This window comes from Triturus cristatus, chromosome 2_1 (genome assembly GCF_964204655.1).
Source record: "Triturus cristatus chromosome 2_1, aTriCri1.1, whole genome shotgun sequence".
Taxonomy (NCBI): domain Eukaryota; kingdom Metazoa; phylum Chordata; class Amphibia; order Caudata; family Salamandridae; genus Triturus; species Triturus cristatus.
The window spans coordinates 654,410,269-654,435,959 of record NC_140581.1 but is presented as its reverse complement, the minus strand read 5'-3'; the positions used below and the strand labels follow the sequence as shown (position 1 = coordinate 654,435,959).

General features: G+C 43.5%; 1 protein-coding gene across 3 annotated transcripts in view; it reads left to right on the top strand.

Moving 5' to 3' along the window:
• The window catches only part of EFNA5 (ephrin A5), a 405,801-nt gene that overhangs the window by 161,707 nt on the left and 218,403 nt on the right, over window positions 1-25,691 (top strand). Inside the window, exon 1 of one of the 3 annotated variants that reach the window (XM_085632575.1) lies at window positions 5,396-5,498. The exons of the other annotated variants lie outside the window; for them this stretch is intronic. The gene's annotated coding sequence lies outside the window, so the exon portion shown is untranslated. Of the gene's footprint in view, window positions 1-5,395; window positions 5,499-25,691 lie in introns of those variants that run through there. 3 annotated transcript variants of the gene reach the window in all.

Here is a 25,691-nt window from a genome sequence, read left to right as displayed (position 1 = left end):
GAGAGTCCAGTCCGGATTCTCACTGCACGAGGACCAAGCAACCATAGAGGAACATCAGCATCACTGAGACCCACTTCAAGAGTGGCCCAGCTGCCTTGATTTCTCCTCTGCCAGCTGTTTGTCCCTGACCGTGAGGTGCACTTTTATGCACCCATCACAGTGACCAAACCACTCTGCAACCGAGCTGCCCGGCCCAGGTCCTAGCGAACCCTTTGGGCCCCCGTGCTCTGAGAACCCTTGCGACCCAAGCCCCCCATCAGGGAGCTCTCGAACATGCCCGCAAGTCCTCCTGTGTAGCCTGTTTCTAGATGGGCCCCCCCTTCGCCGTAGCACACATCTACCAGCCGCACCAGCACGCTGTTGCCGGTAGAACCTGGGCGGTTCCTGAAGAACTGCTGATAGTACTTTGGACCTTGGCCCACTACAACTGCGCACCCTGAAACTGTCTGTACCTACCTTTATGCATCTTTGGCTTTTCCTCCCATAGAATTGCATTGTGCATAAAAGCACACAGGTTTGAACGTTTTACTTACCTGTGAATATTTGGTATCAAAAACAGTTCTTACTTTTGAACAAAGTTCTTGATTTTAAAACATATATAAAAATAGGTGTTATTTTGTCTAATTTGGTCTTAGATTTATTCTTTGAGTGTGTGTCTCATTTATTGCCTCTGTGAGTACAATAAATGCTTATCACTACCTTCTGATAAGCCTCACCGCTCGCCCACACTACAACAAAGTGAGCGTTAGTATTATCTGATTTAGCCTCTGTAAACCAATTGGGGACCCACTGGACTCTCTGCACAGTGTACTTCATTTTAGTGCACTATTTAGAGAGCCAGCTTCCTACGACATGTATTTGTAGAAATACAAATGAACTCTGGTGCTACATTAAGATCACTCAAACCTGCTGCCTTGTGTGACCACCACAGAAGGCCACAAGAGGGTCCCAGTATACCAAAATGGTATAAAACTACCTTGTTGATAGAACATTGTAAGATCCATAAGGCAAACTATTGTTTTGCCTAGGACACCAGAAATCCTTGTTTCACTGCTGATAGGTACATTAACAGATTGCTCACAAAAAAACAGAAGGTGGAAGCAATTCCTTCTAATGCAGTTATCTGTTTTCCAGAATGTTGAAGGAAGGATACACAGGCAATTTAAAGCAAAGTAGTAAAACACGCTACTGCTCGTCTGTGTTGGAATTGCTGATGATAAAATAACAAGTTAAATTGTAACCTTGTACCCACATACTTAAATATTTGGAGTTGCAATGTATTTTAATTATTTTCAATTAGACGACTGAATGGAAACGGATTGGAGTGGGAGGAGACCAGATATTGCTATCCTTAATTGCATGCAATTAAATAAGCCCCATACTGCTCGTTACCTGCACCGAATGCCTGATGCTTGCCAAAAGTTCCAACATCCACCAGCTCGCGCTCATCTGCATACAGAATAAGCAGGAGCCCCTCATTTGTCATTACAAGGGATTTATTTCAATAAAGTAATAAAGCGCAGGGATAACCGATAAGCACACTTAAACCCTTAGAGCATTACCGCAAGCATGTAGGAAGCGGACACCGTACACGAGGAGCTCTGCATTCGCTGACAATAAGAGCTCAACGCGTGAAGTAAAACGTACATCTCTCCCTCGGTCCTCTTCTGTTTCAATGGCAGGGTTTACAGGACTGCACATGAGCCTTTCAGATTGAGATTCTCCTAGTTTGACTCAGCCTATCACTTTGGAGGCAAAAACATTGAGGTTTGTCACCTAGGTCCATCACCACCTCTACAAGACGTTTGTACAGCCCACAACAATAACAAACCACTCAATTATTGAAGTAAAGTTACCTAGTGAGTCAATTTAATCAAAAACCCAGTGCTCCAGTCCTGAGCATGTCTTTGGCAAACACTTTTGTTGTGTGGTCATGTAGCTGCATTGGTGCCATTGATGAAAATCAAGACTACAGTTACCAGAATGCATTTTGTTGTTAAATATGAGCTCCGGTCTGGAGCACTGACTCCCTTTTTGTCTAGATTCATCTGGTATCTGTATGCCTAAGTTACCTTTTAAGACTTCCAAGATGAACAGTCGTCATTGGTCAATCAAGGATTGGGTGTAGGTGGCGCTCTTAAGAATAAAGGGCTCTCTTCTGAGCAGAGCCCAGGCCTTCAGTGCACAGCAGTGCAAAGACGTTGCTGCCTTCCAGGGTAGGTGTTTTACATTGTATGCAACAACTTTCGGTCCTCAGAGTGTCCCCATGATGTGCCCCACACTGAATATGTAGCTCCGCTTCCTTCCCCCACACAGCATTTGTTTGCCTGCTCCTTTTCATCTCTCTTGATCCCTAAGCCTCGTGCACTTGTTTATGTCTTCCGTTTCTGTGCATCTACACTGTGTGCTCAGTGAGCAGCAGGATGGACCCTCTGGCCTTTAGTCTGGTACTACCCTCTGCCCCTTGGGGTCGTTTAACTATAATTTATGCATTGTCTGATTTTAAGGCCATGTTTTCTTGCTTTCAAGCCATCGTGTGAGTTGCAGATTTTTTTCTGCTCCGGCAGTGCTGTGATTTCACAGGTGCGTTTTCAACCACAAGTTTATCGGCCTATCCTTGTAGGAGCGATACAGACAGAAGTCTCTTTTTAACACATATGCTGAGACCTAACCAGATCAGTAGCAAACACCTGTTTCATCTGACATGGAATTGGTCATCTCACTTTAGTGCAAATAAACACCCCAGATAATGCTGCAGGTCTATGTTGAATAAAAGGTTTGTACTTACTTTAACTCCAAAGTACTCACATTGTGTACACACTGAACACCTGAAACTCATCTCAGATCATGGAATGTTAAATGTTTCAAGACTATACGTAGGAACTCGCCTTGTATCCCTGGACATCAATAGATTTATCCAGCAACATGTGTTACCATCATCACAGTTAATATTTCAAATGTGCAGTCTCCATTGGTATACAGTCGCGTTTCGCACATTTGAGGTTGTTTGTTTCGAGAAATAAATATGGCCTGTCCTGGCCAGGCAGTTGATACCTATGCCAATTAACTGGCGTCTTGATCAGCTTGGTGTTTTTTTGTTCATTAGGATTTGCCTCTTTTCCATTCAGGAAGTGCTGCCTGACACTATTTTAAACCATAGGATGCAGCTGTACCTGCCTACCTTGACCCTTAGTCTTAACGTGGGCTTCCAGGGGTTTGTTGTTGTAGGCAGTGAGAGAGGGGTGCATTGGCTACAACCGGGACTGCCCACCTGTGTAAAGTCATGGCAGCATGGCTTTAAGTGTGCCGGGTCTTTCCAGCTCTTTGACCTGGAAGTTATTAAATATGTACATTGAACTGTCTCTCTTGGGCCGTATCTACTTAACCTTTCTGATAAAAACACTAATCGATTTCTGACTACATAACGTAAAGAATGTTAAGGTAATCCACATCAGTGTTTTTTTTCCTGGTTAAATTTTCCGTTTAACACTCATCGGGAATTCTAGATTGAGTAAGCTATTTCCAGGCTGTTGTATTTCTGTATTTTTGTGTGTGTAGCATACTACTCCTCTATGGTGCAAACTTTGAATCATCACCGCCACGTATTTATAGCGATCGCGATTGTGAGCTCTGGAGTCAAGGCTGAAGGCATTGGGTGTTTCTCACAGTGTCTGTCAGTTCGTCAGAAAGATATTAAAAAAACATGCTCATCCAATCCTTGGCCACTGTGCTGAGCACACAGACTACTGGTCACTTACTCCAGTTACAATTGTGATTCTGTGCAAATGTGTGTGAAGGAGGTTCACAGTTGTAAAAATATTCCCGTGGTGAAATTTAAAGGAGATGCAGTGCTTATTTGTTTGTAGTTGAATTGTGTGTTTAGAGGGTGGTAAAGTGGCGGGAAGGAGATGAGAGGGAGTGCAATCAGGAGAGAATGAAAAGGGCGCTGAAGAGAAAAGAGACAAGACTATGTGTGAGATATGCAGATGGACGTGTCGTGGAGAGAAACAGGGCGTTCATGTCTAACACAGAGTGAAGAGATTGGGAGTGATTGAGACACTCTCAAGACCAATACACATTCCACAGGGCTCAATAATTTTTGATTTGCAGTCTTACTTTCAGAATTGAAACATTCTCAATATTATTTACAACAAAATCACTGTTACTCATTTATCTTAAACAGCAAACAACCATTGGCAAAGCCAACAGACCTGGCTGGTTTTAGGTGTATGTCAGCTGTTCTGTTATATACATGGTTACAATAACAGAAAGCTCAGAGAGGAAGCAAAATGTGAAATCCATAGTATGCTGGGAGCTTACTATGGAAATCATAGAAATGTAGCTTGTGTTTAAGCCACGCCCCTAATTAGATAGGCCACTCTCTTCACTGGAACTCAATCCGTAGACAGTGGAGCACTTTACATGAGCATCAGTTGCATTACGGGGGTTCACATCATTTTTTAGGCATAAAGAATACGTTATTTGCCCAGATTCGCAGGATATTGAGCCAAGACTCGAATCTGGTTCCGCACCTTCAGAGTCAGCACTTCTGTCCTTAACATGTCACCTCATCATTTCTGAAAATTCGGCCTCAATTCTTGGCTTTCCAAAGCTATAACCCTTCGCTTGACGAGCCTCGGGAGCCCCAACAAAGATAATATCAATCAAGCACTCGTTATTTTAAAGTAAACATAGCGCCTCGAGGCCGGACTGCTGTGCGCAGAGAAGGGTTTAATGATACTTTAAGGGATGTTTCTATGTCGGCTCATCCGCTCTTCCAGGCGTCGAGCTCCCTGCATTAGGAACGCTTTTAGCCGCACGCCAGCTGTGTCTGTGCGCCGCCTCGCAGCCGGCAGGACGCGGGATAGCTTGAAGTACAGTACATGAGAACCGTTACTGGTACCCCAAAGTGACAAAGTGATTTATGAAGCGTCAAAATGGCTTCCCTTTGAAGAGGCCCCGCTCTCCGCGCCCGTCTTCTCTGTTCACTGCCGCTCTGACAGCAGCATACTGTTCCTGTAAGGCCCTTCAGCGGCCCCCGTCTGCCCAGCCCCCGTGCCCCCTACCACCTTTTGTTATTTTAGAAAGGAGAATACACCGTGAATGAGGAAGCTGGTGAGAACAGTGGAGGAAGTGGCTGCACTCTGTGGCGTTCACACTCACTTCATCACACCTTACGTAAACACGTAAACATTACTGCGTAGGAGCTCAAGGAAGGGAGCCGCGCCTCGCACTGTCACCGTCCAATCAGCTTTCAGGTTGTCCGAACCGAAATATATATCCCAGGGTATTTATTTTCACTGCAAATATTTAAAAGATAATGTTTAAATAGGGGTTTGTACCTTCCAGCTGTAGGTTTCTGTGTCAGCACGGCAGGGATTGGAGCTCTTTACACGAGCAGTTCTGGATACTATTTAACTGTCCTTAAACATTTACCAAACAATAGCTTTTCAAGAAACAGATCGTGTGTTCCCAGTATCGTTCTTCTTTGCTATAAGGTGAGTTTACCTTGTTTCTTCTTCTGTCAGTGTTTGGCCGATAGAACAGTTTCCCCTTCTTTCGGTTTCTGTTTAATACTAAAAATACAAATAACAACGACCTCGAGTAAAGGGCACACTGCAAACTTCGTTGTTTCTTCGATTAGGTGTTGGTGCTGCAGCGACCTCAGACGCCTTTTTGTCAGGGTCCTGCCTGGGCCGCTGCTGTGGTGGTAACCCCAAAGGCCCGACCCCCTAACCTCCTGCCAGAGAAAGGGCCAGGGCAAGTATGGCCTAGCCCTCAAGGAACACATTACAGCTGAGGTGGTAGACAGCTATGTGCACAGAGACCAGGGTTACAGAAGGCCTCTAAGCCAATCAGCCTTTATCATATTCACACTGCACCATTGGCAATAACGGTAAACAGGTTCTTGGTTTCTAGGTAGTTTATTTGCATGCACCGGGTTCCCAGGCGTGCATTCACAGAACATTTTTGTTGTAGCAGGAACATCTCGAACATAAGGTGCTGTATTTCGAAGAGAACAGTCTAGAGTCTGATAGGAAATAATGGAGTAGAGGAAATGTAAATGGCACAGTCCGCTGAACAGTTGGTTTTACATTACAGCTAATGTGGGGCACAGGATTACTCGGGACGTAACGGAGGACCCCACAGTGCGGGGAGGGGGGGGCACACCGTTCACCTCACAGGGAACCCCCTTGGGCTGGCCACCTGCAAACAAATAAAGCACTCCGAAGTAGCAAGGCAGTTAGGGAATGGGTAATGGGGGCCCCCTTACCTTGCGGGGGGCCCTGAGGTTGTGTTACGCCACCGAATATACTCTGCCCACAGCCACGCTATTTTTTGTCCATTGTGAATGCTGGGATATGTAACCAGGGTTTCACATTCCAAGATTTAACAACTGAGCCCGAAGACCACATTATTATGACATTGCTTGGTTCTTGTGAGATCTTTGATAGTCCATGGTCAGTTGGTGTATATGAGATACAAGATGCATATAAGCACATAATTGGGTGTCTGTTTAAGATTGGGTGAATTATGCAAAACATTTATTTTCCATCTGCTAACAGAATTCCTATTTTACATGCGGTAGAATGTGGCAGAAGCAGTCTGTAACCAGAGAACAATGACTTTGCTCTACTTCAGGCCCTGCCAGAGTTGAACAAAATATAGTTTTGTCTTTAACGAGATTGCACCCTCTGAAGAGCTGCACAATTCAAATAACAACCTGAGAAAACTCAGTGTTACGGGTTGTGCCTGCCCTTCCTTGATTTTGGACAAGTAGAGAAGTAATGACATAAGACATGTTTCAGCTTTGAGTTATGGAATGAGATCTTCTCAGAATAATAGGCCATGGATCTTATCCAGAAATCATTGCCCAGATTTGCGCAGAACAAACTGTGCAGACCAATTACATGTAAGCAACAAATATGTGAACTCCTCCCGTGCATGGATAGCGATTAGGTTGGGAAAATATCAGTTGTTACAACACACGCTTTTGTAACGCATGCCTTTGTCACACTTAATACAGCGCGCTGACCTAAACTACGCCTTGATTTACATGGTACTCTAAAATGCATTTGACGTTGTAACAACTGAAAATATATAACACACACAAACCCACCCCACTCCATATTTGGTAATAACAGGCCTCTGTTCCCATAGGCATTTTTACAGTCTCAACAATTTTTAAACAGTTACTTTTGCATGAGTCGGCAATTTTAGTACTTAATTTGAACTGGTGGCTTAATTGACAACACTGGGACGTATGATTGGTAACACATGGTGGTGCTGTTTGTGTAATATAGAGAGGACCACAACAACTGCTGTTTATTAAGCAAATAGACATTAAAACAGCTAATACCTGTCTCCCAAGCTATTCTTACAGCTTTTGAGGTGTGGGGGAGGGTGGGGGGCTCGAACAATCTGAATTGTCACACCTGTAGCCGCGAGATGGCTAGTAATTTGCATGTCATTGGCAGTGGCAATGGGTGGTGCAAGCTGGGGTGGCCTTCTAACGAGGACCCTGGCACTTTTTTTTTTTTTTACAAATTAAGCTCTGCACTATTTAGAAAAGAGCTGCGGTATGCTGTGGGTAATGGTCCCTTAGACTGCATGGCACACAGGGGAAGGACTGGTCTGTAGATTTAGACCAGTTGCCTACTGGAGAAGACTGTGGGTAACCCCTGAACTGAATCACTATGCGTTAGCACTTTTGGAAACGCATAACATGGATTCCGGGGGCAAAATTCCATGGTTTAGAAAGGTAAAAATTCTCTTAAAGTCCCTAGGAATGGGGGATCTTTGGGATAATCCACAGGGGACTTTATTTCCTACTAAATTACAGTTAAAAGAGGCTTACTGGTCACTCATATCCCAGGAGGAGTTCCAGTCACACAGTGATCCATCATATACTAAGGTCTTTTTAGAGCTGAAACACACTACTGGGTATGAGTTGTACTGGGATTTGATTACACTGCCTCTTGATAGGAAATTATACCACCAGTTCAGGGTAGGTACTCTCCCATTGAACACAGTCACCTGTAACTGGGCATCTAGTAAAAATGACCAAATGTGCCCTTTTTGCAAAATTTACCCTGAAACTATAGCACATATCTTGTTTATCTGCCCAGAATATAAGGTCCCCCGCCTAAGATGGATAAGAGCAGTCTGTATTCAAAAGGGTATTAGGACGGGGATCACTGCATTGAGAATATTTCAAACTGACTGTTCTGAAATAATAGTGATAGCTTTAGCTAAATTCCTGAAACGGATGTGGTTAATAAGAGTTGGGAAACTGAAAGCCCTCCAGCCGCCCTAAAATAATCTTAGTACAAATGTGGAATTTTTTTATATTCTTCTTAGCGTGCTTTTATGAAAGACAGATATTTATTTTTTTACCTGGTCGAGTAGGAATGCCACACATGTAGTAAACTTAAATCCTGCTGTTTCTAGTTTTAGTATCATGAATTATGTATATAATCTAAATGTGTAGCCTAAACTGGAAACACTTGATGACGAACTGTTTTTAAATATTGTTTTTGTAAATGATGATGAGATTTGTTTTTAATTTGTCTTTTATGACAACAAGTCGAAATAAAGACTGTTTGATGGACTGGTCTGTTTGTTCACCTACCTAGAACTGGGACAAGTGAAAGCAGGTGCAAATATAACACATCTGTCCTTTGGCCGTTCCACTCATGCATGAATGACGCTTATCTTTTATGCGTGGGCCGCAGTGCCCTTGCCATGTGTGATGTACAAGAGAGTGACATTGCCCAGTTCTACAGCATACACGTTGTAGTCCCTCCCCTTCCCGTGGCCTGTCCTGTAATGCCATCATTTTTTTTTGTTGAAGAAATATGTTATTATTTTCAATATTACAAACCAGCACCAATTGGTACCCAAACAATTTGCCAAACTCCACCACATCACAAAGAGTATGTCTTACAGTAAAATCATAGGAATATCACAATGATGAGCTGTTCAGCATATATGTGCACATACATGGCCTCCAAGAGACCAAACACCCACCCACCAGCTATGCCTCCTCCGAGACCACTTGACCCTTTAGCATCCGAAGAAGAGGAGGAAGATGCCCCGTCTGGAACGTAAGGCCATAGCTATGAGGATGCATAGTAGACAACACAAACTCTATAATAACATTGTGACAACTTTCCCAGGGGTGGAGAAAGACAATTTTTATCCACTGTGTTTTTTCTTGTGAAAGACCAACACACACATCTGCATTGCATTTCCCTAACCAAAACAGCAAACATGTAAATAGCATTTCTGAAACCAACCAAGCCTTGTGCTTCTCAGGCCCCATTTCCTTGAACTCTGACCCATGGACCGCATGGAAGCGGAGCCAAACCTATCACCCTGCAGCGCCTCCTAGTGGAGAGTCAACACTCTCAGAGGCCACGATGCACCGCTTGGCTGGCTGCTGAGATGCTGCTGTGTCAATTCTCTGCTGAGTAGATCTGCTTGAAAAAAGCATCCCCCAATGAGCTGCTAATGAGAGCTGTGAAAAATGCTTGCAGGAGATTTTGCGCAGGTGCTGCCATTACTCACTTTCCTTTCCTGGAGGATTGTTTTTCACTCTGTGCTTACAGCTGAGCTTTGCCTTACAAAGACTGTTGAGTTTTGGTGGGAGCTATTAAATAGCAATGCAATGCTTTGAAAAATGTTATCCAACCCCTTGTACAAGCATACATTTCGACACGTAGCACTTTTAAAAATCTCTTAACTGATTAAATAAACCTTCATTGTATACCGAACGAGACCATTAGCATTCCTTCCAGCTAAAATTTTTTAAGTCCGCTTTAGTTTAGAATGCCATAGGTTTAAATGAGGAAAAGAAAAAATACATGTGTGCCTCGTGTAGTAATCTCCCTCCTTCTGGCAATTGCTAGCACTACTCCAATAATGTGCAACAGCCCCACAAGGAAGTAGGGTCTCAGAGCTGGACACTAGCTTCCCTTTTAATGTATGTAGACGTTGCACTCCATTGCATGGTGGCGGTCGGAATCTGACATTTCCCACAGCCGAGCCCCTGGTGTAATTTAAGGGTAGCAAGCTGTAGTCAACTGCTACCCTTCGGTTGCTACTTTCAACTTCCCTGGGCACATTGCGACCCCTGTGAGCTATGTAATATGATTGTTGATTTTTGTAAAGTTTACCTAATTTAGATTGGCTTGTTCTACTAATTGCTTGGTTGCTAGTCCTTATCATTCACTGTTTAGGAGGTGCCACAACCTTGAGGTTTTTCAGAAATAGTGATGACTGGTCCGTCAACAGGGCCAGAGGATGTGCGACGCCACTTATATCAATTCGTTAGGTGCGAAAGTGCTTGAGCCTCTCTATGTTTGTGAAGCACTGTTAATGCAGTGACCTAATTGAGTTTTGGAAAGCCTCTATAACTCTTGTTTGCACTTCTGTGCGCAGACTGTGGATACAGGAGTGGCGACCTTGTGGTTGCATTCCCCTGTCTCCATGTGATCTTTGACAGAACTGTATCTTCCTGCTCCTTGTGTTCCATTTTAAATTGGAAGCTCCTTGAGGCAGCTGTTTCTGCCTTGAAACACTATACATAATACACGTAATTAGGCATAGAGCCTTTTAAATACACAAGCACCAATCTGATGGACACGATTTAGCTGTCAGGGCCTGCATATGTCAATAAACGAGCAAGCGTAGACAGGGGCAGCTCCAGAAGGCTCCACGTTGCCAGTGTCCGTTGTAGAAGAGCACTTTGCTCTGAAAGTCTAAACATTTTTACTTAAATCCATTTAGAGGGCATGAAGGCCCAGGTTAGCTCTTCAGAAATGCTTGTAACAGGTGCCTTTGATGCTGTTTATCGTTTTTATTTATTTATAATACACGCCTAAATTCAAAGAGTTCTAAAGTGATGTGCGAGGGATTAGTTATCCAGTCATGATCTCTGCTGAGGCCATTGATAGATGTTAATTGCCTGACACGCCCTGAGCTGAAGGCATTCTAAGCCCTCAATGGACGAACCAATATTACTATACTTTTATAGCCAGTTGCTGACCGCTGCATGTATTGTTAAAGGCGCTCTGCCCCACCAGGGCCTGCACTAAGGGAGAGAGAGGGCCTTTAAAAACAAGTTAACCTAAAGAAAAAAGCTATTGGATCATTCCATCCACTGAGGGTGGAATGTTCTGAATTAAACAGAGAGACATAGAAAAACAAGCATTACAGTTTACATGTGTGTCTAGGGTGCCTATGACTCAATTCTGTCTTTATCTACGTTTTGTCTTTTAACCTTGCAGCAACAGTGCTCCTCAGCTTAATGACAATCTGCTGGCTTCATGTTTGTTGGCCTAGAAATAGTTTCCACTTGCACTGTGATTTCTTATCATAACTATTAATTGACCACAATACCAACTCGCACGCCCTTACCATGAAATTGCCTTATTTTGTCTGTCTGACATTTTTTTAACCTCAGCATGTTAGGAACCAGACAGAACCATGAAGCTGAAATTTTACAATGTCCTGATTCTAGTGGACAAACTTTGTCCTGCAGAGTTGCATCTTGGCCATTGCCACGCCGAAACGTGGTGTGCAGGTTAATCACAAAGGTAGTCAACTGCTGAAGCACCTACTTTTACATGAGACTTTGAGCCTTGGTGAAGTTTTTGAATGTGTTATATTAGACCACGTGTCTGAAAATATTTTTGCCTCATTGTTTGTAGTCTGGTCAGCCTGATGCCATCATCACCTTTGCTGTAATATAGAGGCTCTGGACACACACATATTGATTACTACCATCTGTTATAAAATATGTTGTCATCACACTCATTAAGTAAACCCATCCCCTTGACACTGTGAAATGTGACACGGCTGCCAGCCGTCGCCTGTCTTCAACTTCCCACCATTTTATAATGAAGGACTGTCCTACAGCTGTCCACTGATAATTTGAGTAGTGTTAGATATCCCAAATGATTTATTATTGCTATATTCATGTTTGTAATAGCCTAGCGTACACCCTGGTTCGAGGTGGAAGCGAATGCCTGTCCTTAAAACGATAACCCTTTTACCCGCCAGTCGTGTTTCTTTTAGTATGTTCTTTAGTTTGGGTTGCACCTTCCCAGTTTTTTCAGTGGGCGCATGCAGGTCATGTCAATGTCGTGCATTAGTAAAATAAGCTGCTAATAATTCGCTCCTAGAGATTTTTTTTGTAATGAGAGCTCTTTTTAAGTCCTCTTTTTTCAGGGAAACCAATGAACTGAGCAGTACCATTCTAAAGGTCTGTCAAATGTCATTTGGAGCGAGAGGAGAATGGGGTCCGTAGGGTCAGTCTTTCTTCCAGATCAGTCACGGAGGTTCCAGTACACTTTTCTTTACCTTCCAGCAAGACAGTGCCATCAAAATAGCCTGACAGAGCTGTGACGAATGAGCCAGGCACACCAAAACTCCAGATCCAAACTCAGCTCTTTAAATGTTACTCTCACTGGGTTAGCTGAAGGCCTGGTTGACAAACCTTGAGCTCACACCCGTATAAATCTGCCTGACAGAAGGTTGGTAAGGTTGATGCTGGCCAGGAAGGCTGTAGATGGCCACAGTGTAGAAGTATGTGGTAATAATTCTGCATTGGTACCGGAGATAAAGAACTACGCACCCGTCAGTCTAGTTAATGATCTCGTAGGCTCACATTGAAGACTGCCCCTGAGCCACAATCGTTTCCAGTTGAAAAACTTGGAAAGAGTTAGCTACTGTGTCGGACAGAGCTGCCCCATGACTATTTGGTCTAGAGCTTTTTGTTTCCTATTTGTGGCTTCTTTCTAACTTTAACAGATCTTCGCCGTGCTGGTGCAACAATGTTGCAACCCCAGGACCAGCTGTGACTTTCAACTAGTTACATGAAAGCAATTTGTTGTTGCAAAATATTAGGAGCACTTTGTAATTGAACAAGAATGACTTTAAACGGCATAGCCATACGATGTTTATCACAAGAAGTACAGGGCGAGCTCTAATAACCATAAAGCTTCTTATGGAACGCTTTTATGGGGCAGATCTATCCCATTGGATACATCTAAGGCTGTTTCATAGACCCACTCTGTTAGGAGAGTCCCTCCCAGAGATGCTTCCATGGCAGCCCGCGCTTGCCCAGTATCTTCACGCATATGATAACGGCTGCTATCGCCGCTAGATTCAAGGGGGCTCTCCTTCAGTCATATTCCAGATACCTGTACTCGTCTCTTTCGATTCAGGGTTGCCATTGGGCTGTGTTGTTCTGTTTGAAAAGCACTACCCCCTGGACTCCGTAGAAAGACCAAATGTACAGTTTGGGCAGATATTTAGCAGAAGTCTCTTTACTGCAATCCCTGCTGGACTACACTGCCGTCTTCCTGCCTCTCTGCCCACGTGTAGCACTTTGAGAGAGCTAGAATGCCAGATAGAGCAGCAGCACTTTACTCACCTCTGTGGCGGCTGATGCGTACTTACTGTCTGATGTCCATAGTTTTCTCTGTGTGTAGTCGTGGCTTACCCCTGTCTTAGGTTTGAATTAGTCCTGAATTTGCAGGAGTCAGATGAGCGCACATACGGGATTCACAAAGCGTCTTTTCTTCTGGAAATTCAATAAGTATGTCACACCAGAGGCTGGACCAGGCGACATTAGTGGTCAGCGACAAAGCTTTGTGAATCAGCCCTTTAGCTCCCATACTAACAGCAGTGCTCCAGGGTAATGAAGACTGGGGAACACATGTGGTGGTATAGGGAAGTCATGTGGAAAGGAGGCACATGTTCCTTTAGCCACATCTATACCGTGGCCGTATTTATAAAGGGCAGAGAAGACTTCAGAAGTAGGTGTGCATATTTGGGGAAGTGCTTAAAAGGTGTATTTTTTGTTTTATACGCATGTTTGTCCCAGGCATGCTTTTTTTGCAGTTTTATATAGTGTAAACTTGGCTCAAAGGCATGCGAGCTGTTAAATGTTCTATTTTCTTCTAAGCTCTTTATGCTTATAAGTAGAGCTCACATTTCAGTGGAAAATGACCTTGCAGATTGCAGCATTGTTAGCAAGACAACGAGCAGTGTACATGTTACTGCAAGAGGGATACAAGTGCCCTCTGCCATGCTTTCCCTCAAGCGTAGGCTGCAGCAACGGAAGCGGGGGGACTAGTGTGGCATAAATGGAACACTGGCAAGATGCTCTAAAAATTACATTATAAACCAACATATTAACATCCCAATGAAAGCCAATTATTCCACATTAGCAAACTCTGAAAACAATTGCTTGTAAGGAGGGAAACTGCTTGCCTACCAGATGTAAGGATGAGAGAGAGGCTTGGCGCGCCCTCTGATCCCATCTGGATGAGCAAAGACCAGAGCCCCATTAACAACAAGAACACTTTCGAGTCATTTGCATAATTTGCTAATAGAATGGAAAGCACAGAGGGGTCTTTTCAGTCACTTGGACTGCAGGGAGCTCGTGCGCACGCGGCATCTTTGATTCCCTTGAACTAAATCCAATCTGCGCAGGAAATTCTGCATGCAATGCTGGTTACCCAGTCCAGAGCCCTGCGGATAGGCTGCAAATGTCTTTTTCTGAATTCAATTGGTTGCCAAACAAATAGTTCCTCGTTTTTTGTGCAGGGTCTTCAGAGCGCTGGCGGTGGATGTTGAGATCTCCCTGTTGCAAGGTGCACTACTGTTTGCGAGCACAGAAGTAATGCCATGTTGAGGAGGGGGTCTGCTTTATTTGTTTGAGTAGTTGATCTGTTTCCCCAACTGTTGCTAATTAACTGAGAACATACTATGTAATCTTTGAAAGCCCCCTCGCTCCTAGGTCTTGTATGCTGCTTTGTAAAGAGTTCTGCCCGGCCCATTATGAGGTCTGGCCAGCCCTCTGAGCTCGACGATCAAAAGATGTGTGTGCATTATCAACCCTAATGCACACGCACCAAAGGCCTGCCAATCACACCCACCTCTAGGGGCCTCGAACAAGTCCAGCAAACAAGGCTCCTGTTTCTCCAGGGGCTTTTTATTTTCAAATCTGCTCTTGGAGTGGGGTTCTCCACTTATTTGCAAGTGTATGCAAACACCGGAGGAGATTAGGAACATCAAGCGGGGCCTCTGCTTTTGTTGTTGAATTCTTTCCTTCCTAAATGGCCTGTGAAAGCATTCTGCATTCATTGGGTAGTCCTCGCTCCCATCACTTACAATGACGCATATGCTGGCTCGCTTCTTTTAAATACTCTAAAACAGATGTGTGTGTGTTGTGTCTATGTGTGCGTCTGTGTGTGTGCACTGAAGACCTATTGATGAGAATGAACCACAATAAATGTTGGTGTTGTGGAAAAGAAATGTAATAAATTCTATCAATACACTTTTATCTTTTGAAGCAGCGTGGATACATGAATAATCACAAACGCACACAAACAAACTACGTCTCTCTCCGTCTCCCACATACAAATGCACATTTAGCTAAACTGTCCCCAAGCTCCAAGAAATATTTTCTTGCAAGTAGCACCTTTCCTGGCTCTTTGGTTCAGCCACACAGAATCCCTGCCCCAATATGAACAACATTTTGAGCCAGTGGGATTAATGTAATTAAGAATAATGCCTCAGTCCACGCTCTCCTTTAATCTATGTCACACCTGTGTCCTTTTCCATATTGTGACTTAAGTCTGTGCTTCCAGAGACCATCTGTCCCTTTCAAGGCCTCAGTTCTGCCATCTCTTTCCTATTGGCTGAGGATTGTGCTGTCCCCCCTTGTCCATGCAGTGTCAGCAGCCGTTAATGTATCCCTTCTCACAGACTGTAAGCATCATCATTGAAAAGACCAATATAAGCTCCAAGCGGACCACCCCCGTTCAAAGCCTCTGCCTACTTCCCACATATCTCGTAGTCCACACTTTATACCAGGAACCTGGAAGCCAAAGATACTCCTTGGACATGCTACTGAGACCACACGATGACTGGTGATAACTGGCCTTTGTTTGTTGACATCTCTCTACATTGTCAGCCATAACACCCTCCTTGGCCTTTTCCTCTCAGTAATAGGAGTTTTGGGGCTGTGACTTCTGGGTTTTGAATTTGGCAAATTCACCTCAAGCACAAATGTCGCTGCTTGCAGAGATCCTTGAGGTTCCCAATTTAATCCTACTCTTTTACATTTTATATGATTCCACTCACAGAGATGGAGAAAGTTTAGAGTCTCATTCTATTCCTGCGGTGGTCAATCCCGCCAGCGAGAAAAGAGCAACCCATACCAAGCTGGGGCATGGAGTAACAATAGTTCACATGGATGTAAAATTTGTCATGCCATGATTGAGGAAGTAAAATTTGACCCAGACCAGAACCTTCTGGCCTGCGTCATAATGTCATCACCAAGTGGTACCACTGTTTTGGCTTGATATACAGGAAGTCTTCACCACAATTTCAGATGTCTGTGGCTCCAGGAAACATGAATTGGGAACAGAACACATACATACATCTCAACCCCATATGAAGACGCCTTTCACTCCTCTGACCCCTCCCTTCCTTTCTGTAAACAATCTTGGATTGTACTCTTAGCCCCTGGCCCTGTACAACCATGTGCTGCCTTTTGATTTGGTTTGCACAATACAAATTTCTCATACATACTTAAATTGATTGAGGCCAAGACAGACAGTCCACTACTGGAAGTCCATTGGAGTTTCTTAGAGCCTTCCAGCAAAAGCCTTCTTGCAAAATCCTGAAGAAGTCAAATACACATACCTATGGTGTGATTGTTTTTTTTTGTCTCATTATATGACTTGCTATTTTTTTCTTAAGGAATGAGTAGTTCAAATAACAGTGAAAATCTTATGGGTGGACTCTTATGCTGCCATGTTACTGCTAGTATGATCCCTCAGCACATTGATGTGGTAAATGACCAAGACCCTTTGTGTATCACACTTTGATTCCATCAGAATCTAGGACACCTAAAAGTGATTCAATGGAGGTGCCAGACTCTGCCTGAACCACGGATAATTACTTAGGCCCAGGTTTACTAATATGTTGCTTCAGATTTGCATCTCTGTTTTACACAAAATGCTTTTCTGGAATTACTAAGCTTATAAAGCCTGATATTCATGGCTTTGTCTGATTTAGTTAAAAAATAAGTAACGCAAGCCAGCATCAGGGAACCGTTCCATGGGTGGAAAATGATCATTCCCATGCACCCACCCATTGATTTTGACACAAATCCAGATTTAGTAAAGGAAGTAAACCTGCGATTGCGCTGAAATGGTGTACCCACCCAAGGCTGGCGTAACTAAGAGAAATACCTTAATTTCTCCTCGTTACTTCACCTATGTGTGCTGCATTCAGCAGCTCATATAAAAAGGGAAATATGCTTCTATGGATTGTTATTAGGCTTGTTAGTCGCCTCGTCTTCATTTGTAACCTCCTGTGAGGACTGGCCCTTTTACTTTGGTTGTTACACGGTACGTCTTCTTTAGCTGTAGGCACTATTTTCTTCAATGAGTGTCTCTTACTGCAGGAGGGTCTCTCGTGCGCAGTTGTGACCTCCAGCTTGTTTATTTAACAGAGAGCTCTTCAGGGGCCATGGGAGACAGAAGGGGGCAACTCAGAGATTCCTCCAAGCATTTGGAATGAAATAGGTCTCACATTTGGGAGAGTTTAAGCTATTGGCATTGTAAATGACAATGCCTTTTATTTATGTTTTAAAAACCAAAACATAAATAAAAGGCATTGTCATTTACAATGCCAATAGCTCAAATTCGCATAAATGCTATTGGATTGCAGAGGCTTGTTCTAAATTGGACTGGAGTTTCCATGTTGAGGCAACGGAATCCAAAATCTTGCACCCTCGAAACTCCTGATCAGTTCTGTGCATGGTTTGCAGGTGAAACACACTCAGTTTGCTTGTGTCTTAGGCCCCTAGCCTCACTGTTGCTTTATATATGACCTCAAGTAATGATATGTCCTTGCTTCCTAGCAGGGATTTTTGTTTGCTTGTTATTTTTATAGCACAGATCTAGATGGAAACTACACAGTGCTCTTGTTCATCAACTGTGGATTTCATCTTCGAGTTAAACAATCGCATTTTAAAATGTTTATAATTGCATGTCACCTGGCGTTCTTGCACATCACGTGCCAATTTACGTTTTTGAGTGACGCATGTTTGTCTTTAAAAACTCACAATTGTATTTCACATGTTTACATTCTCAAGCACAGAGAGATTAAGGGCCTGAATTAGATCTTGGCCGGTGGTCACGATGGTGACAGATATTCCATCTGCTGAAATATAAATCCTATTATGTCCTATGGGATTTATATTTCGGCGGATGGAATATCCGTCGCCGTTGTGGTGGAGTAACCCGTCCGCCAAGATCTAAATCAGGCCCACTGTAACTTGCAGAGACTCACAGGATTTTCAGTCCAGTGCAGGGGCCACATTTAGACCTGGGTCCCCAAGTTCCAAAGTCAGCAGCCTCGCTACTAGACCACATCTTTCCCCACCAATCGTTTCAGTATTCTACAATGTTATGACTGTCATTTGTATAGCACACAGGCTGCCATGAGTTCGGCCATGTACGCTGTTGGGTGTCGGTGGTGGGGTTCATGTCATTCCAACCTTCCCATCCCAGACTGCTGTCGGAAAGTACTGGTGAGGATATGTTGGGGGTATTTTGGTCCACATGTAGTACTCTGTTGTCTAGCGTGCTTGCTCTATGGTTGATCAACAAATTAATAAATACATTTTCATCTACACTATTATTTAATAGTTGGCAGGTGATATGAAATCATTGGGCAGCACTTGTATAATGTTGATTCTAGAGAAAGAAAATGCAGTCATTGGATTTTATAAATTTTTGTTTGATTCCTGGGTCAGTAAGATTCCCTTTCCCTGTCAGTGAGAGATAATCTTGCTGGATTGTGACATCGCAAAATTGTCATTCTTGATATCCTTATATGGCATGTCTGAGCTGTATTCGATGTATGTGAGATGTTGAAAAGGAACAGTGCGAGCCAGATTTGAATAATCATACCTTCTTTTTGACGCTTCGAGGATGTATACCTCATCTGATATCACTGAGTTCTCGTTGTGTTAGTTCACGCGGGTGAGGAAGTGGACACCAAATTACTGTTTAGTGCAGTGGATATCTTACTCCGGAACCCCTTGGCATCCATCTATCTATCTATCTATCTATCTATCTATCTATCTATCTATCTATCTATCTATCTATCTATCTATCTATCTATCTATCTATCTATCTATCTATCTATCTATCTATCTATCTATCTATCTATCTATCTATCCGTATTTCAATGTTCTGGAGAGATTTGAAAATGAAAGATGGAGTAAAGTTAGAATCTACAATGGAATTATTTGCATCCAGTAATGGTTTTGTTACACGCCGTTGTGATTTCAGCCGTAAGGGCCAGCTTGCATTGCGAGCACCGTATTGTGCACATGCAGCTGAAGTGCTTGTCACAACATCATACAAGCTAGCTTTTAACGCTATCATTACAAAGCTCCAAGGAATTAATAATTGCTCTGTTGTGCACCTGAGAGCAAAGATGGCAAGGATGACAAAAGAAGCGATGTTAAGAATAACAACTTACCCAGCCCTAGTTACTTTGAACACAGGGCTGGCTCTCTATTCAGAATGGAAGCTTCTAGCCTCCAGCCTATAAATATAGAATAATTTTTTGTATGTTCCATAAACATTTTGGATGCGTCTAAAACTATGACAATAGTGGCCATGTTTAATCATATCATGTATGTTGACAGTAGGTACTTTTGTTCAAAGTGAAGGTACTTCTCATATGAACAGTGTGCAATGATAATATCATATTATGGCCGTACCCTCCTTCAAGCTTGATCTTGCACAATTTGCAACATTGCATAGCCACCCTCGGTGGCAGTGGAAGGATTTATTCTGCTGTAAATCAGAGGACAGTGCAATTTTCTGCCCTTAGCAATTAGTCACATGCTTTGCTCATGCATGCTCTCTGCTGCCCCCTCAGCTGTTATTGAATTGTCTTCTCCTCTTCCCAGCCCTTTTTTCAAGGAAGGATGCTTTGAATTTCTTGAGGTGGAATTCTGTTTCGTGTACAATTGCACAAACATCTTTTTATCATCCGCTGTACTGACTCATGGTTTGTTATTAAGAATATTGCCTTCCACCTACCTTTCATCATGCTGTAAAAAACCTGATGTTTTCCTGCTTTGTTACACTGAATTGCAAGCCTCAGTATCTCTTTTGTTTACATTCTCTGCAGCCGCTTCTCTCCTAAATCTGAAAGGAAAGCCCCTAGGGCGCTTGTCAAGAGCACACAGTCCCATCAGACATGCTCTCCAGAGAGAGGCGGCAGCTCAGGTGGCAGAGCACTCATTCTGAAGGAAGACTCAATGTTACTGGCAACAAAGGCAGGCTTATGACAATACAGAAAAGTGTGAAACAGCTCACATACAACAATAATTACGCAATATGATGGCACACGTTTCCAATCTAGTCTTTATGTCATTTAGACTTGACTTGGGTTGCTGTGTATAAGATTTAAGATTTCCAGTGGAACTGGCTGTACATCCACAGTGAGAAGTGCATCAAAATCTGGATATTTTCCCCTAACTCGCCTCTTAAAGAATTACTGGGGACTAATAATAGACTGAATAGTGCGTTCCAGAGGAGTGGTGTGTTTTCTGAATAGGCAGAGTATGTTTACTAATTCACTGTTAAGGCTGAAATTTGGGGCGGATTTCTAAAGCCAAGGCTTTGATTTTGAGGAAATTACACATTGGGTATTCATCTCAGGGTTGTAGGTCTCAGCTAGACAACACGTGCACTTTCTCGAAGAGACATGTTGTGTTCAATCTGTGGGCTTCAGCCCACCCATAGGCTTACCATTTGCTCGCTCCCTCATCACTTTCATATCCTTTGCCCCCATTTCTGCATGGCATCCATGCATCATGCCTCTTCTTGTGTTTAGGCCTCCCCCCAAGCATGGTCCAAGTACTTGTGTCCATCCAGTGCTCCCATTTTAGAAGCTACTTCTTTATTTGTGTTTGAGCACTCTACACAAGTGCTCATTTTTGTACAAGCTCCTTGCTTTTACTTTCTGTTCCCTGCCATTGTACCACCACTTCCCCCCTCACCCCGTTGCTTGTTTATTAAAGGCACTGCCTCAACTTAAATATATATCTTGCAAAGCTGGAGTTTCAGCGCACTCTTGCCTTTTCACAGACATTTCTAGGATAGGATATATGTTTATAAAGTGCTCGAATGCCGAGGCATCTTGGCGCTGGTGTAAATGGAAGTGTTGCAGCCTAGGTTACAAAGCCTATGTTAAGGCGAACAGCCAGGTCTTTAGTTCTTTCCTAAAGGATTGTCTGTTTGACTGAAATCGCATGGCTGTTGGCAATTTATTCCACAGCTTTGCTGCACAATTAGAAAAGGTTCTTCCACCCCATCTCACTCTCCTAATCCTATCAATGTGGAAAAGACCCAAAGTGCTGGATCTTAAGGAACGGACTGGGGTATAGGGCCTACATTGTTTTTGAATATCTTTAGCTCCCCCACCTTAAAATGCTTTGTGGACCAGGCATAACGCCTTAAATTCCACCCGTTGCTGAATGGGAAGCCAATGGAGAGCTCTGATTCCAGCAGAGGTTGGTTGACCTCTTGGTATGTTTAATAGCAACTTCGCGGCGGCATTCTGCAATGACTGCAGCCTACTCATCTGAAGTTTGTTAATCCCCAGCAGCAAGCCATTACTGTAATCAAGCTTGGATAGTAGGAGAGCCACTACCACTGTCTTTTGTAATTCCTGCCCAATGAAAGCAAAGATCTTTTTCAAAGATTTTATTAAGAAGAAGCAGGAGGAGGTAAGAACATTTACCTGAGTGGAGAAATCTAGTTGGCAATCGAAAATAACTCCAAGGTTTCTGACTTTAGAGACAGGACTGGGGCATTCTCCTGCTCTCATTGGCCACCAGGAATCATTCCACAGGGGTCGCCCCATGCCAAACTCAATGACCTCCGTCTTGTCAGTATTAATTTTTAGGCAGCTATGGTTCATCCAAGTCATAATCTCTTCAAGGCACACATGAAGCCTCATAGCTGTATCTTCAGGCTGTTTGGCTATCGAGATTATAAGCTGGGAGTCATTGCGTATGACACCAGAGAAAAACCATGCTTCCTAATAAGTCTGGCCAGGGGCATCACGTAAATGTTAAACATTGTTGGTGACCGCGCTGATCCCTGTGGGACCCCACAGGGAAGGTGGAAACTGTCTGACTGCATGCCCTCCCAATGCAGGCTCTGCTCCCTCCCCTCAAAAATCGAAGATAGGAGGGACAAAACCAGACCCCCAATCCCTACCTCCCGCAGCCGCTGTACTAACACCGTGTGGTTCACGGTGTCGAAAGCCGCCGATAAGTCTAGTAATACAAGGACTGCTTTGCCCCCTCTATCCACTATTCCTCGAATCTCCTCAGCTGCTACAATCAAGGCAGATTCGGTAGAATGGTATGATCGAAAGCCATGCTGAGTCGAGACCAACAAATTGTTGGTGTCCAGGTATTCAGTTAGTGCGCTGATCCTTGCGCAAACGTCACGTGTTTCACAGTAAATTCTCTTTGAGGCATTCCAGCGGCATATGCATACTGAACATTTTGTAAGTGTTCTATTCACTATTTCTGTTATGCGCCACTATGTTAAGTAATGGCTGCTCTGCTCAACCTCGGTAACTGATAAAAATGTATGAAGAAAGTGCCTGGTGGCCGTGCCTTGTTCCTAGCCTGCTTTGTGCTGCAGTGTAGCTAAGCTCTTCAGAGCTTGCCTTCTCTGACGTCTACTCAGCAATGTGTGTTTATACAGAGCCTTGTGTTTAATTATGGACAATAAACAACTGCTGGCAGCAGAGATTTGTGTCACGCTTTTTTTATTTCCCTTTTGACACTTAAACTTTGCAGAGGAGTTGCATGTGGGTCTCCAGAGCACACAGAACCAAGCCCTGAATGATCTGATCAGAGACACTTTTTTTCTGTTTTCTCAGTGGGTGAATGCATCTGTTGCTGTAATCTGCATGCAAACTACAGATCATAGCCTTGAATATGGCAGGTCCGGCAAGTATTGTCACCCTTCTAGGTCGATTTTATGAGGAGCAGTGAGTCTGCTAATTACAGCATCCATTTACTGACTTGCACAGGTGAGTGAAGTTATTTCACCTTTACAAGTGAATCGTGTTCTTAAAAATCTTTGGAACAGAGCACAGATAGCATCTTGAAGAGCTCAAAAGGTACTATTTGGTGCGCTAAAAAAAAGAAAATGAAAGAAAAGATGAAGCTGAAGACGAGGGGAGCCTGTGGTGTTTTCGCGGGAGGCTCCGTGCTACGGGGTGAGACGTGGGTCCGTGCCTGCTCACTGTGTCTGAATTTGTGTGAAGTGACAGGCGTGTTCTGAGTTTTACTTCGCACAAACGTGCCACTCCAGCTTGACTTTCATACAGTTGTAGTTGGTGGGAATGTGGAGTAGGGTAGGGTTCCGCTGGCTGTTTTTTGTTTTTAATAGGAATGTCTTCTTTCAGCTTGGACTACTTCTTGAGGTTACCTCAAAAGACTGTAGGGGTTCGATATTTAAAACAAGCATTGGCAAAGCCAATAGGTCTTGCCTATGCGAGAGCAATGGGCATTGTCAATGTCTTTTAGTCATGTTGTAAGAGAGTGTAGCTGCTGTGCATCCAGGCTGAAAGTAAAGGAAACAAGCATTTACAATGCAATAGGTCTTGCATTTGCAAGAGTTTAGGCTATTGGCATTGTAAATGACAATGCCTTTTATTTATCTGTTTTGCTAATTAACACATAAATAAAAGGCATTGTCATTTACAATGTCAACAGCTCAAACTCTTGTAAATATGAGACCTATTCAGAGAAGCGGCCGCCATTGTCCCGGCTGCTTGGAAAGTGAAAGCACGCATGGCGCTGAATGTTGCAGGAAAGCATGCCGTGCCTGCAGTAGGAGAAACTCATTGAAGAAAATAGTACTTACAGACTAAAAAAGACATACAGTGTAACAACCGAAGTGAAAGGACCAGTCCTCATGGGAGGTTACAAATGAAGACAAGGCAGTACTAAGGAGGGACTTACAAGCCTATTAATGACTCAGAAGCCAGTATTTACAAAGAGCAATGACTCAAGCCAATGACAAATACAGGAGGAGCTTCTGTTCCGCAGGGCAGCGCATGTGCTGCCCAGGCTCGACCTAAAGAGGCAATATGATTCAGTCAGTTCGGGCTGCATCATAGCGCTTTCTTTCTTTACTTCAGCGTTCTATGCTCAGCAGCTGCACAGCTGTACAACGTTGCTAAAAAACATTGACGAAGCCAATAGCTCTTACCTAGGTGAGACCCATTGGCTTTGCCACTGCTTGTTCTTCTAGGGATGCAGAACTTGACCCCCATCCCGTCTGTGACTCTTCCCATTGCCCTTCATCTGGTAAGAGGGTCTCTTTCCTTAGGGTTGGATGAGGTGTTCGTGGGTTCTACTTATTCTTTGGTCTTCGACTGATGAAGGTGATCACTGAATAAATTATTGAAACAACAATAAAAGTATTGAATGGAAAAGGTTGAATAAGTCTTAACCACTGGTTATTACTCCGTGCAGAATTCTATTCCACTGTTTTTTTTCCATCTGTACCAATACAGTCACGACCACCCACATGCAAACCAGTCTTGGCCACACCTTAAAAGGTACAGTCCCACTGAAATGCTAGGCCATGTGCCCTCTCACCTCAAACACAAGCAAATCCGGATGCAATTCAGCCTCCTTTCGCCTTGTTGATAGAGTGTGGCTCAAGCTCACACTGCACAGCCAGCTGGGTACACAAGTCTATATCTAACTGGGATACTTCATTTTAATCATACACCAAAAAAGAGATAGACCCACATGCTGGAATCATTATTAAATACTGGTAATTACTCTGGTCAGGAGCCTGTTCCAGGATTTTCTAAGCTTGTTGAGTATGCACCGAGTTAGGATGGTGAAGAAGCAAGATTTTAAAGCCGTCTCTTTGTTGCTCTAAGAGTGCATGTATTATTGTACCCAACAGTATGCGTGGAACATACTATTAAGACATGTGCAGTAATAAGTGTGTATATACCCAACAAAGCAATCGCCCCATGTACCCATTGCTAAGATCTCAAGAACATTGTTGCTTTGGGATCAGTGACAGCCCACACAATGTCGCTAGAACATGCTTCCTGAAAATGCATCTCGAATGGCATATCGCTTTGAAATTATGAAGTTGGAAGTTATAATCTAGAAACGACTGAAGAAGCGCAATTTAAAACTCTTCCTGGTCATTTTATCTTTCCCAACGGTTTTTAGGAGGTTGAGAACTAGCAAGCGGAATCTGAAATCCAACCCGCGCTCTAAAAACATTGTGCTCTCCCACTGTCGGCTGCTGTTTGCATTCCTCATATACACTGAGGTCTGTCTGTCTTTGAGCCCTAACAAAGGAAGTTTTAGTAAGCGCTGCCATGATAAACTTTATTGCTGCGTTCTGTTACGGGTTTCTCTCCAACTTTGAGTAATAATGAGCGGTTAAACGCCCCCCCCTTCGCCAGCCAGACATCTTGAGTTTAGTATATTCTATAAATAGGCAAGCCGGGCCTCAGTGCCGAATGCGCATTAAAGGGTCATGCGGCTACAAGGTATAATAATATTTCATTTA